Source organism: Drosophila subpulchrella, unplaced genomic scaffold (genome assembly GCF_014743375.2).
Source record: "Drosophila subpulchrella strain 33 F10 #4 breed RU33 unplaced genomic scaffold, RU_Dsub_v1.1 Primary Assembly Seq98, whole genome shotgun sequence".
Lineage (NCBI taxonomy): Eukaryota > Metazoa > Arthropoda > Insecta > Diptera > Drosophilidae > Drosophila > Drosophila subpulchrella.
Genome location: NW_023665732.1, coordinates 25,366 through 37,500, shown reverse-complemented (window position 1 = coordinate 37,500; position 12,135 = coordinate 25,366). Strand labels below are relative to the sequence as shown.

The 12,135-nt window shown below is 40.7% G+C and overlaps 1 non-coding gene and 1 pseudogene across 1 annotated transcript; both read left to right on the top strand.

The window, feature by feature from the left end:
* Positions 1-491: 491 nt before the first annotated feature.
* On the top strand, positions 492-670 carry LOC119562857. The gene has a single exon (XR_005222082.1). It is a non-coding gene; the product is annotated as a 5.8S ribosomal RNA (ribosomal RNA).
* Positions 671-1,071: 401 nt separating this feature from the next.
* LOC119562856 lies at positions 1,072-10,383 on the top strand (annotated as a pseudogene).
* The last annotated feature ends 1,752 nt before the right edge of the window (positions 10,384-12,135 follow it).

Below are 12,135 nucleotides of genomic sequence, written 5' to 3'. Positions count from 1 at the left end.
TATTGCATTAAATAAGAGATAAATAAATAAGCAAAAGCAAACAAATAACAAATTCGAACAAGCAAATCGAAATTATTAAATTTATTTAATATTATTATTATATTGTATATTAAATGCAATTAATTAATAAAACACTGTGTGTATATGGACCATAATATACACGCGTTGCGATATGTATTGTTCATCTCAGTTATGCGCATACATTGGATAATGCAACAACCTAAAATGTACAATGTTGTACCTGATTATTACAGGTTAATGTTTTATATAAATTTCAATATATATCGCTAAAAAAAAGTATTAATACCGTAAATGCCATTTAAAAAATACTTGATATATTATTGGTTATATGAAACTAAGACATTTCGCAGCATTCGTTTTAGGTATAAAAATCAATTTATTGAAGGAATTGATATATGCCAGTAAAATGGTGTATTTTTAATTTCTTTCAATAAAAACATATATGACAAAATTACCAAACCAATATATAAAACTCTAAGCGGTGGATCACTCGGCTCATGGGTCGATGAAGAACGCAGCAAACTGTGCGTCATCGTGTGAACTGCAGGACACATGAACATCGACATTTTGAACGCATATCGCAGTCCATGCTGTTATGTACTTTAATTAATTTTATAGTGCTGCTTGGACTACATATGGTTGAGGGTTGTAAGACTATGCTAATTAAGTTGTTTATATAAATTTTATAATGAAATTTTATAAGCATATGGTATATTATTGGATAATAATAATTTAATTATTATATTATTCATAATATTAACAAATATATGAAAAACATTATCTCACATTAGTAAATAATTTGAATGTGAAAAACGAAGAGAAATATTTTCTTTTTCAATCAAATAATACTGAGAAATGTCTAGCATAAAAAATTTATCTAGAATTGTCTCTTATTAAAGATTAGTAAATAGAAAGCCGTTGACAATATTATTATTCTTCGTTGATTCGTTAGACCAAACAAATGCCATACAAATATATAAAATATATAACGAATTTAATAAAATGTTTTATCATTATATATAAAGAATTAATTGCAAAAAAAGTTATACACAACCTCAACTCATATGGGACTACCCCCTGAATTTAAGCATATTAATTAGGGGAGGAAAAGAAACTAACCAGGATTTTCTTAGTAGCGGCGAGCGAAAAGAAATCAGTTCAGCACTAAGTCACTTTGTCTATATGGCAAATGTGAGATGCAGTGTATGGAGCGTCAATATTCTAGTATGAGAAATTAACGATTTAAGTCCTTCTTAAATGAGGCCATTTACCCATAGAGGGTGCCAGGCCCGTATAACGTTAATGATTACTAGATGATGTTTCCAAAGAGTCGTGTTGCTTGATAGTGCAGCACTAAGTGGGTGGTAAACTCCATCTAAAACTAAATATAACCATGAGACCGATAGTAAACAAGTACCGTGAGGGAAAGTTGAAAAGAACTCTGAATAGAGAGTTAAACAGTACGTGAAACTGCTTAGAGGTTAAGCCCGATGAACCTGAATATCCGTTATGGAAAATTCATCATTAAAATTGTAATATTTAAACAATATTATGATAATAGTGTGCATTTTTTCCATATAAGGACATTGTAATCTATTAGCATACAAAATTTATCATAAAATATAACTTATAGTTTATTCAAATTAATTTGCTTGCATTTTAACACAGAATAAATGTTATTAATTTGATAAAGTGCTGATAGATTTATATGAATACAGTGCGTTAATTTTTCGGAATTATATAATGGCATAATTATCATTGATTTTTGTGTTTATTATATGCACTTGTATGATTAACAATGCGAAAGATTCAGGATACCTTCGGGACCCGTCTTGAAACACGGACCAAGGAGTCTAACATATGTGCAAGTTATTGGGATATAAACCTAATAGCGTAATTAACTTGACTAATAATGGGATTAGTTTTTTAACTATTTATAGCTAATTAACACAATCCCGGGGCGTTCTATATAGTTATGTATAATGATATTTATATTATTTATGCCTCTAACTGGAACGTACCTTGAGCATATATGCTGTGACCCGAAAGATGGTGAACTATACTTGATCAGGTTGAAGTCAGGGGAAACCCTGATGGAAGACCGAAACAGTTCTGACGTGCAAATCGATTGTCAGAATTGAGTATAGGGGCGAAAGACCAATCGAACCATCTAGTAGCTGGTTCCTTCCGAAGTTTCCCTCAGGATAGCTGGTGCATTTTAATGTTATATAAAATAATCTTATCTGGTAAAGCGAATGATTAGAGGCCTTAGGGTCGAAACGATCTTAACCTATTCTCAAACTTTAAATGGGTAAGAACCTTAACTTTCTTGATATGAAGTTCAAGGTTATGATATAATGTGCCCAGTGGGCCACTTTTGGTAAGCAGAACTGGCGCTGTGGGATGAACCAAACGTAATGTTACGGTGCCCAAATTAACAACTCATGCAGATACCATGAAAGGCGTTGGTTGCTTAAAACAGCAGGACGGTGATCATGGAAGTCGAAATCCGCTAAGGAGTGTGTAACAACTCACCTGCCGAAGCAACTAGCCCTTAAAATGGATGGCGCTTAAGTTGTATACCTATACATTACCGCTAAAGTAGATGATTTATATTACTTGTGATATAAATTTTGAAACTTTAGTGAGTAGGAAGGTACAATGGTATGCGTAGAAGTGTTTGGCGTAAGCCTGCATGGAGCTGCCATTGGTACAGATCTTGGTGGTAGTAGCAAATAATCGAATGAGACCTTGGAGGACTGAAGTGGAGAAGGGTTTCGTGTGAACAGTGGTTGATCACGAGTTAGTCGGTCCTAAGTTCAAGGCGAAAGCCGAAAATTTTCAAGTAAAACACAAATGCCATACAAATATAATTATATTATATAAATCAAGCTAATTAATATACTTGAATAATTTTGAACGAAAGGGAATACGGTTCCAATTCCGTAACCTGTTGAGTATCCGTTTGTTATTAAATATGGGCCTCGTGCTCATCCTGGCAACAGGAACGACCATAAAGAAGCCGTCGAGAGATATCGGAAGAGTTTTCTTTTCTGTTTTATAGCCGTACTACCATGGAAGTCTTTCGCAGAGAGATATGGTAGATGGGCTAGAAGAGCATGACATATACTGTTGTGTCGATATTTTCTCCTCGGACCTTGAAAATTTATGGTGGGGACACGCAAACTTCTCAACAGGCCGTACCAATATCCGCAGCTGGTCTCCAAGGTGAAGAGTCTCTAGTCGATAGAATAATGTAGGTAAGGGAAGTCGGCAAATTAGATCCGTAACTTCGGGATAAGGATTGGCTCTGAAGATTGAGATAGTCGGGCTTGATTGGGAAACAATAACATGGTTTATGTGCTCGTTCTGGGTAAATAGAGTGTCTGGCATTTATGTTGGTCACTTGTTCCCCGGATAGTTTAGTTACGTAGCCAATTGTGGAACTTTCTTGCTAAAATTTTTAAGAATACTAATTGGGTTAAACCAATTAGTTCTTATTAATTATAACGATTATCAATTAACAATCAATTCAGAACTGGCACGGACTTGGGGAATCCGACTGTCTAATTAAAACAAAGCATTGTGATGGCCCTAGCGGGTGTTGACACAATGTGATTTCTGCCCAGTGCTCTGAATGTCAAAGTGAAGAAATTCAAGTAAGCGCGGGTCAACGGCGGGAGTAACTATGACTCTCTTAAGGTAGCCAAATGCCTCGTCATCTAATTAGTCAGTTGTCAGTCATTGCTCTGGAGAGCAGACGTGTTTTTCGAGCGCTCCGTGTGACGGGTCAATTTCGGCAGTAAAACGCTTATTTCCTTGCTAAAAAATAGCATAAATATTCGCGCATTGTGTCCGCAAAATCATTCCGTGTGTTTTCTGCACAAAAAAAGTGGTAGGAAGGCCAAAATCGCGATTTTCCACCCCAGACAGTTCGAGAAGGTTCGACGTGCTGAGAGAGGCGCTCTCTCGGGCGCTCCGTGTGTCAGGCCAATTTCGGCAATAAAACTCCTATTCCATTGCTAAAAATAGCACAAATATTCGCGCATTGTGGTCGCATAGTCATTCCGCGTGTTTTCTGCACGAAAAAGGTGGTGGGAAGGCCAAAATCGCGATTTTCCACCCCAGACATTTCGAGAACGTTCGACGTGCTGAGACAGAGGCGCTCTCTCGGGCGCCCCGTGTGTCAGGCCAATTTCGGCAATAAAACTCCTATTCCATTGCTAAAAATAGCACAAATATTCGCGCATTGTGGTCGCATAGTCATTCCGCGTGTTTTCTGCACGAAAAAGGTGGTGGGAAGGCCAAAATCGCGACTTTCCACCCCAGACATTTCGAGAACGTTCGACGTGCTGAGACAGAGGCGCTCTCTCGGGCGCCCCGTGTGTCAGGCCAATTTCGGCAATAAAACTCATACTTCATCGTTGTGAGAGAGGCGCTCTCTCTCGAGTGGCGCCTGCCTTATCTAGATAACATTTTGACAGCAACGCGGTTCGCGTCTGCACTAAATTTGAACCGGTTCGTGTCTCCGCAAATTGGTTGGTTTTTGGAAATCAGCTGATTTCATTCCGCCAGAGGGCGACTACTCCAGGATTCATAGCATACATTCGGCGACTCCTCATCGCTGTATCACTCCGCCAGAGGGCGGCGACTCCTAAAACTATTGCCTACATTTCGGCGACACCTCGTCGTCGATTTTTGTCAGCAGAGGGAAAGGAAATAAATAGTTCACTCACACAGTTAGCCGGCTGTGCTTGTTGGTGGTGCTGTCGCCATGGGTGACAATAGCAACACCGGCAGCATGGAAGTGGACAACGCGGCTGTAGCCGCACTCAAAAAATGCACTTGGCAGGTTCTGAAGCCGAGAGTCTTACCAAAAGGAGTCAAAAGGAGTCTACCTCCCGGGTCGCCAGAGGCAATTAGAGGCGTAAAGAAAATCATCGTGGAGAAACGGGAAAAATCTCCCAGCCCAACCCCGAGCTCCTCGAGCTCCTCGAGCCCCTCAAACATCTCTTCACCTGAGGAAGGTGAGATAACTCGCCCTTACATTTTTCCTAAAAAGACCATAAAGAATAAGGCTGCCGTGAATCAAGACAAAAAGATGGATATTGGTCCTAGCACCTCTAATCGCTTCGCTTCTCTGCCGGTAGAGAGCAGCAATGAAAAGACCGCCGATAATGCCGAACCTAAAGCAGCACCCAAGCCCCCTCCAATTTTTGTGCCGGATGTAGAAAACATTGGCGAATTTTTAAACGAACTGCGCACATTGGTGAATTCCGATACTTTCTCTTACAAGGCAACGGGAAGAGGCAACATCAGGCTGATGCCGAAGGACAGCACCACTTACCGAAAAATTGTTGCTCACCTGGACAACTGTCAAGTAGCTTTCCGTACCTTCCAACTGAAGGAAGAGCGAGCTTTCCGCATTGTTGTCAAAGGACTACACCATACTACACCAATTGAGGAGGTCAAGCAAGCCTTTGTGAATCTCGGCCACAATGTGCGTGATGCTAAAAATGCAGTATCAAGAGTAACAAAAATGCCATTGTCGATGTTTTTCGTCAACCTCGAACCAGCTCCAACAAACAAGAAAGTCTTCGAAACCAACAGACTGTGCCATGCCGTCGTCTCCATTGAGGAGCCAAAAAAGTTCGACGGAGTGGTACAATGCTTCCGCTGCCAAGCTTTTGGGCATACTAAGAGGTACTGCAAACTCCAACATGTCTGTGTCAAATGCGGATTATCACACGACTCCCTGAATTGCATGAAGGCAAAGGAAGACCCACCTGTGTGCGGAAATTGTGGTGATGAACACACCGCCTCCTACCGCGGTTGTAGAGTCTACATAGAAGCCAAGAAGCGCTTCAGCCCTAAGCCTAAGGCAGTAACTACTTCTTCATCCAATCCTGCTCCACACGCAAATTTCCCAGCGAGCAGTGCCGCGAACCAAACAGGGAATCACAAATACAGTTACGCCAACGTTGCTAGGGCTGGCGCGGCTGGAAACTTCGACAATAATGGCCAGTCCCCCCTTGATGCCTTGGAGGAGAGAATGATGCGCCGAATGGAATCCATGATGAACTCCATGTTCAATCAGTTCCAAAACTTAGTGATGACAATGCTCTCCAACCAGAACAATCATAAATGTCCATAAACACCCAACTTATAATATGGAATGCGAACGGCTTGGCTCGGAGCAAGCCCGAGGTCGAGCATTATGTAAAGACCAACCAAGTAGACATCTTACTCGTGTCCGAGACACACTTCACCACCAGATCCCACTTTACCATTCCCGGCTACGAAATAATCAACGCATTGCACCCTGGCGACCGGATGCGTGGAGGAGCCTCTATTATCATCAGACGCGGCATTCAATACGAGGAGCTCGAGCCCGTACAACTGGAATGGATGCAGTGTGCGAAAATCCACCTTATAACGTCGCAAGGCAAAATTACCATCGCCTCCGCATACCTCCCTCCAAGATACACACTGAGCCAAAGTGATCTGTCCGACGTACTACTGAATCTGGGTCCTAGATTCTTAATCGGAGGCGACTTCAACGCAAAACATACCTGGTGGGGATCACGAACCGTCAACCCGAAAGGAAGCACACTTCTTGGATGCATCAGGGCACTGGGTTGCACCGTCTATTCAACTGGAGAGCCTACCTACTGGCCCACCGACCCAGCCAAAATTCCGGACCTCTTGGACTTTGCATTCAGCAGAGGAGTTGACCCCACAAAAATATCTACGGCTGCATGCCATGATCTTACATCCGATCACAGCATGGTCAAGATTTTGTATAACAACTCCTATCTGAGAAATCCAACTGCAGTCAAGCTCATCAGACGGAATACAAACATCCCGATTTTTAAGTCTTGGCTAGAAAATCATGTAGACCCCCAGCCAGTTCTAGAAAGTCCAATAGACATCGACGAAGCGGTGGAGTACCTCACCAGACAGGTTCATCTGGCAGCAAGCATCGCAACTCCAGAGGCTGAAACCACGCGAACGGTGCACACCAGAGGCCACAGAGACAACTATCTCTGGTCAACCGAGCTGGCAACAATGGTAAGCGAAAAACGGCGTTTGAGGAGGGTCTGGCAGCTTAGTAGAAGACGGTCAGACAAAACAATCTACAACAGGGCTTGTAAAGACCTTAGCAGGATGCTTCTTGATCTAAAAAGCAAGTCCCTAGAAGCTTACCTCGCGGACCTTGAACCCTGTAGTGCACACCACAAGCTTTGGAATGCAACAAAGTATTTAAAGCGACCCACACGGAGGATAGCCCCGGTCAGATCATCAACTGGAGCTTGGTGTCGTTCAGACCAGGAAAAAGCAAACGCCTTTGCCGACCACTTAAAGAGTAGTTTCCAGCCATTCGACCTGTGCGACCCAGTGGACCATCAAGAGACTCTTCATTTCCTGGATGTGGCGTGTCCCATGGACTTGCCCATTCCAGAAATCGACTGCGAGGAGATAGAGGAGGAGATAGCAACACTCAAACCATCAAAGTCTCCCGGGTATGATCGCCTGGATGCCGCTGCTCTGAAGTTCATGCCGCCGAACTGCATCGGAAACCTGAAGTTCATCATGAACCAAAGTCTAAGACTCGGTCATTTCCCAACACAATGGAAATGTGCCGAAGTTATCGTCATCGCCAAACCAGGTAAGCCTGAGGCCGAACTGGGATCATACAGGCCCATCAGCCTCCTGTCAATCCTCTCAAAAATCCTGGAAAAATTATTCCTGAGGAGATTGATGCCTATATTAGAAGAACAACATGTTATCCCAGATCACCAGTTTGGCTTCAGGCGAGCTCACGGGACTATACAGCAGTGTCACAGAGTAGTCAGCTGCATTCTAGACTCCTTCGAGACTAAAAGGTTCTGCTCTGCAGCGTTCCTAGACGTCAGGCAAGCGTTCGACAGAGTATGGCACCAGGGCCTACTGTTCAAATTAAAGCACAGCCTGCCTACTCCTTACTATCTTCTACTAAAGGGCTACCTCGAAAATAGAAGATTTTACGTAAGGTGCAAACATCAGGAATCGCCCATCCACGAAGTGGCCGCCGGAGTTCCCCAAGGCAGCGTGCTAAGTCCTATACTATACTCGGTGTATACCGCGGACATGCCCATTCCCTCTGGTAGCCACAGCATGGTATGCACATACGCGGATGACACGGCTTTCTTAGTCTCCGAAGACTCCCTGCCAATGGCTGCGCAAGGCCTACAACAAGCTCTGTCCAACATAGAACCATGGCTAAAGAGATGGAATATCATTATCAACCCAGAGAAGTCTACGCATATAACCTTCTCTCTAAGGCCAGGAATATCCCCAGCGGTTTTGTTAAACAATGCTGCCATACCACAACAGCCTTCAGTCAAATATCTGGGCCTGACACTGGACCGTAGGCTAACATGGAAGGATCACATAGTAGCCAAAACAAAGCTAATGAAACTAAAAAACCGGCAAATGTGGTGGTTATTGCAAAGAAGGAGTAAATTGTCCTTAAAAAACAAATTGCTCCTTTATAATAGCATAATCAAACCAGCGTGGATTTATGGCATTGAAATATGGGGCACTGCAGCCAGTTCAAATTTAAAAAAACTAGAAAGAGCAGAAAACAGAATCCTGCGTCAAATTCTAAATGCGCCGTTCTACGTACGTAACACCACAATAAAGAGGGACTTAAAGCTACCCACAGTGGTCGAAGAGGTAGCTAAATTCAGCAGAAGGCATCTGGATAAAATGGTAGCCCACATAAACCCACTCGCAACCAGAGTACTGGATGGACAACCTCGGAGGTTAAAAAGACGACACCCTGCGGACCTGCCCTTCAGGGTCCCTTGATCCTAAGGCATCATAATTGATGTAACCACCAAAACTGACACACAAACTCACTAATCCACTCACACCTATCTTGTATAATCTTAATACACCTCAACACACAAAATATTGTTACCTCACACTCAATTTTATCAAAAAATTTAATCTATTGCCCACCGGGCAGACGTAAATATAAAGTATCATATCAAAAAAAAAAAAAAAAAAAAAAAAAATCTAATTAGTGACGCGCATGAATGGATTAACGAGATTCCTACTGTCCCTATCTACTATCTAGCGAAACCACAGCCAAGGGAACGGGCTTGGAATAATTAGCGGGGAAAGAAGACCCTTTTGAGCTTGACTCTAATCTGGCAGTGTAAGGAGACATAAGAGGTGTAGAATAAGTGGGAGATATTAGACTTCGGTTTGGTATCGCCAATGAAATACCACTACTCTTATTGTTTCCTTACTTACTTGATTAAATGGAACGTGTATCATTTCCTAGCCATTATACGGATATATTTATTATATCTTATGGTATTGGGTTTTGATGCAAGCTTCTTGATCAAAGTATCACGAGTTTGTTATATAATCGCAAACAAATTCTTTAATAAAACGGTGCATTTATGTATTTTTGATTTGAAAATTTGGTATAACTCCAATTACTCAGGTATGATCCAATTCAAGGACATTGCCAGGTAGGGAGTTTGACTGGGGCGGTACATCTCTCAAATAATAACGGAGGTGTCCCAAGGCCAGCTCAGTGCGGACAGAAACCACACATAGAGCAAAAGGGCAAATGCTGACTTGATCTCGGTGTTCAGTACACACAGGGACAGCAAAAGCTCGGCCTATCGATCCTTTTGGTTTAAAGAGTTTTTAACAAGAGGTGTCAGAAAAGTTACCATAGGGATAACTGGCTTGTGGCGGCCAAGCGTTCATAGCGACGTCGCTTTTTGATCCTTCGATGTCGGCTCTTCCTATCATTGTGAAGCAAAATTCACCAAGCGTTGGATTGTTCACCCATGCAAGGGAACGTGAGCTGGGTTTAGACCGTCGTGAGACAGGTTAGTTTTACCCTACTAATGACAAAACGTTGTTGCGACAGCATTCCTGCGTAGTACGAGAGGAACCGCAGGTACGGACCAATGGCACAATACTTGTTCGAGCGAACAGTGGTATGACGCTACGTCCGTTGGATTATGCCTGAACGCCTCTAAGGTCGTATCCGTGCTGGACTGCAATGATAAATAAGGGGCAATTTGCATTGTATGGCTTCTAAACCATTTAAAGTTTATAATTTACTTTATAAACGACAATGGATGTGATGCCAATGTAATTTGTAACATAGTAAATTGGGAGGATCTTTGATCACCTGATGCCGCGCTAGTTACATATAAAAGCATTATTTAATACAATGACAAAGCCTAGAATCAATTGTAAACGACTTTTGTAACAGGCAAGGTGTTGTAAGTGGTTGAGCAGCTGCCATACTGCGATCCACTGAAGCTTATCCTTTGCTTGATGATTCGATAATAAAGATGTTGCAAAGCGGGCATAATCATTATGCTTGCTTGCAGCATCGCACGCCACTTTGTTTGTGGTGTGTAAGGTAGGGAAGAAGAAATATAAAAGACCTAAATTGGAAACATCAATATATAAGTAAATATTGAACAAACAAAATGTATCGTCATCTTATTAGTGACGCGATGATAAAGTGGCAAACATATTCCATGTATAAATATTCCTATGGTATTAAAATTCAAGTAAAGAGGACATATATAAAAGTTTGTATATATGGTTCATTCAATGGTAGCAGCGGTTGGTTGGTTGGTGTCTGCTCCTCTTATTGTTCAAAACTTATGTTATGGTAGCAAGTCTATATCGTCATATTATTAGTGACGCGAAAAAGTAGTGGCAAAACATATTCCATGTATAAATAAATATTCCTATGGTATTGAAATTCAAGTAAAGAGGCCATTCAAGTAAAGAGGACTTATATAAATATAAGTATATGTTCCTTCAATGGTAGCAGCGCGGTTGGTTGGTTGGTGTGTCTGCTCCTCTTATTGTTCAAAACTTATGTTATGGTAGCAAGACTGTATCGTCATATTATTAGTGACGCGAAAAAGTAGTGGCAAAACATATTCCATGTATAAATATTCCTATGGTATTGAAATTCAAGTAAAGAGGACATATAAAATTACTATCAATGGTAGCAGTGGTTGGTTGGTTGGTGGTTGGTTGGCGGCTGCTCCTATTATTGTTCAAGACTTATGTTATGGTAGCAAGTCTGTATCGTCATATTAATTATTAGTGACGCGAAAAAGTAGTGGAAATCATATTCCATGTATAAATAGATTCCTATGGTAATGAAATTTTCAAGTAAAGAGAGGACCATTCAAGTAAGAGGACATATAAAAAGTAAGTATATGTTCCTCCAATGGTAGCAGTGGTTGGTTGGTTGGCGGCTGATCCTCTTATTGTTCAAAACTTATTTTATCAATATGAGTTTGGCAATACAATAAAGAAGACCAATCTAATCCATATAAAACTAAATGTATTATATGGATATGCTTAGGAAACCCATATATTCATAAAAAAAAATTATGTATAGAAAATTATACATATATCTTTTATATAAATGAATCGTATGGATATCGCCTTATGGTAGGTATAATAACTTTTTAAGGCATAATAATGTATAATATAGAAAATATACATTGAAATATAAATGCATTTTTATAGATATGGCGGCATATAAGTGCCATATACACAAGAATAAATAATAGAATTTACCAATATATAATTAAAATGAGATATATAAACCTAGTGAGGGGCTGCACTAGTATATGAATCGTATGGATATGGCTTATAGGTATAATACCTATAAGGCATAATAATGTATAATATAATAAATATAAATTAAGATATGAATGAATTATATAAATATGGCATAGAAATGCCATATACATAAGAATAAATGGTAGAATTTACCCATATATCACTGAAACACGATATATAAACCAAATGATAGCTGGCACTAGTACTGTAAACATGCACGCAATAGTGCGTGGGGTAAAAAACTACTATAGGGAGGTGGTCGTTGGCGGGCCCCTCCTCGTATTGGTCAAAACTTATGTTATGCATATGAATTTGTCAATACTATATAGAACGCCAAGCATATCCATATAAACTATGGATATGCATAGAAATCCATACAAAAATAAAAAAAAATTATGTATAGAAAAATATACATATATTTATATAAGTGAATCGTATGGA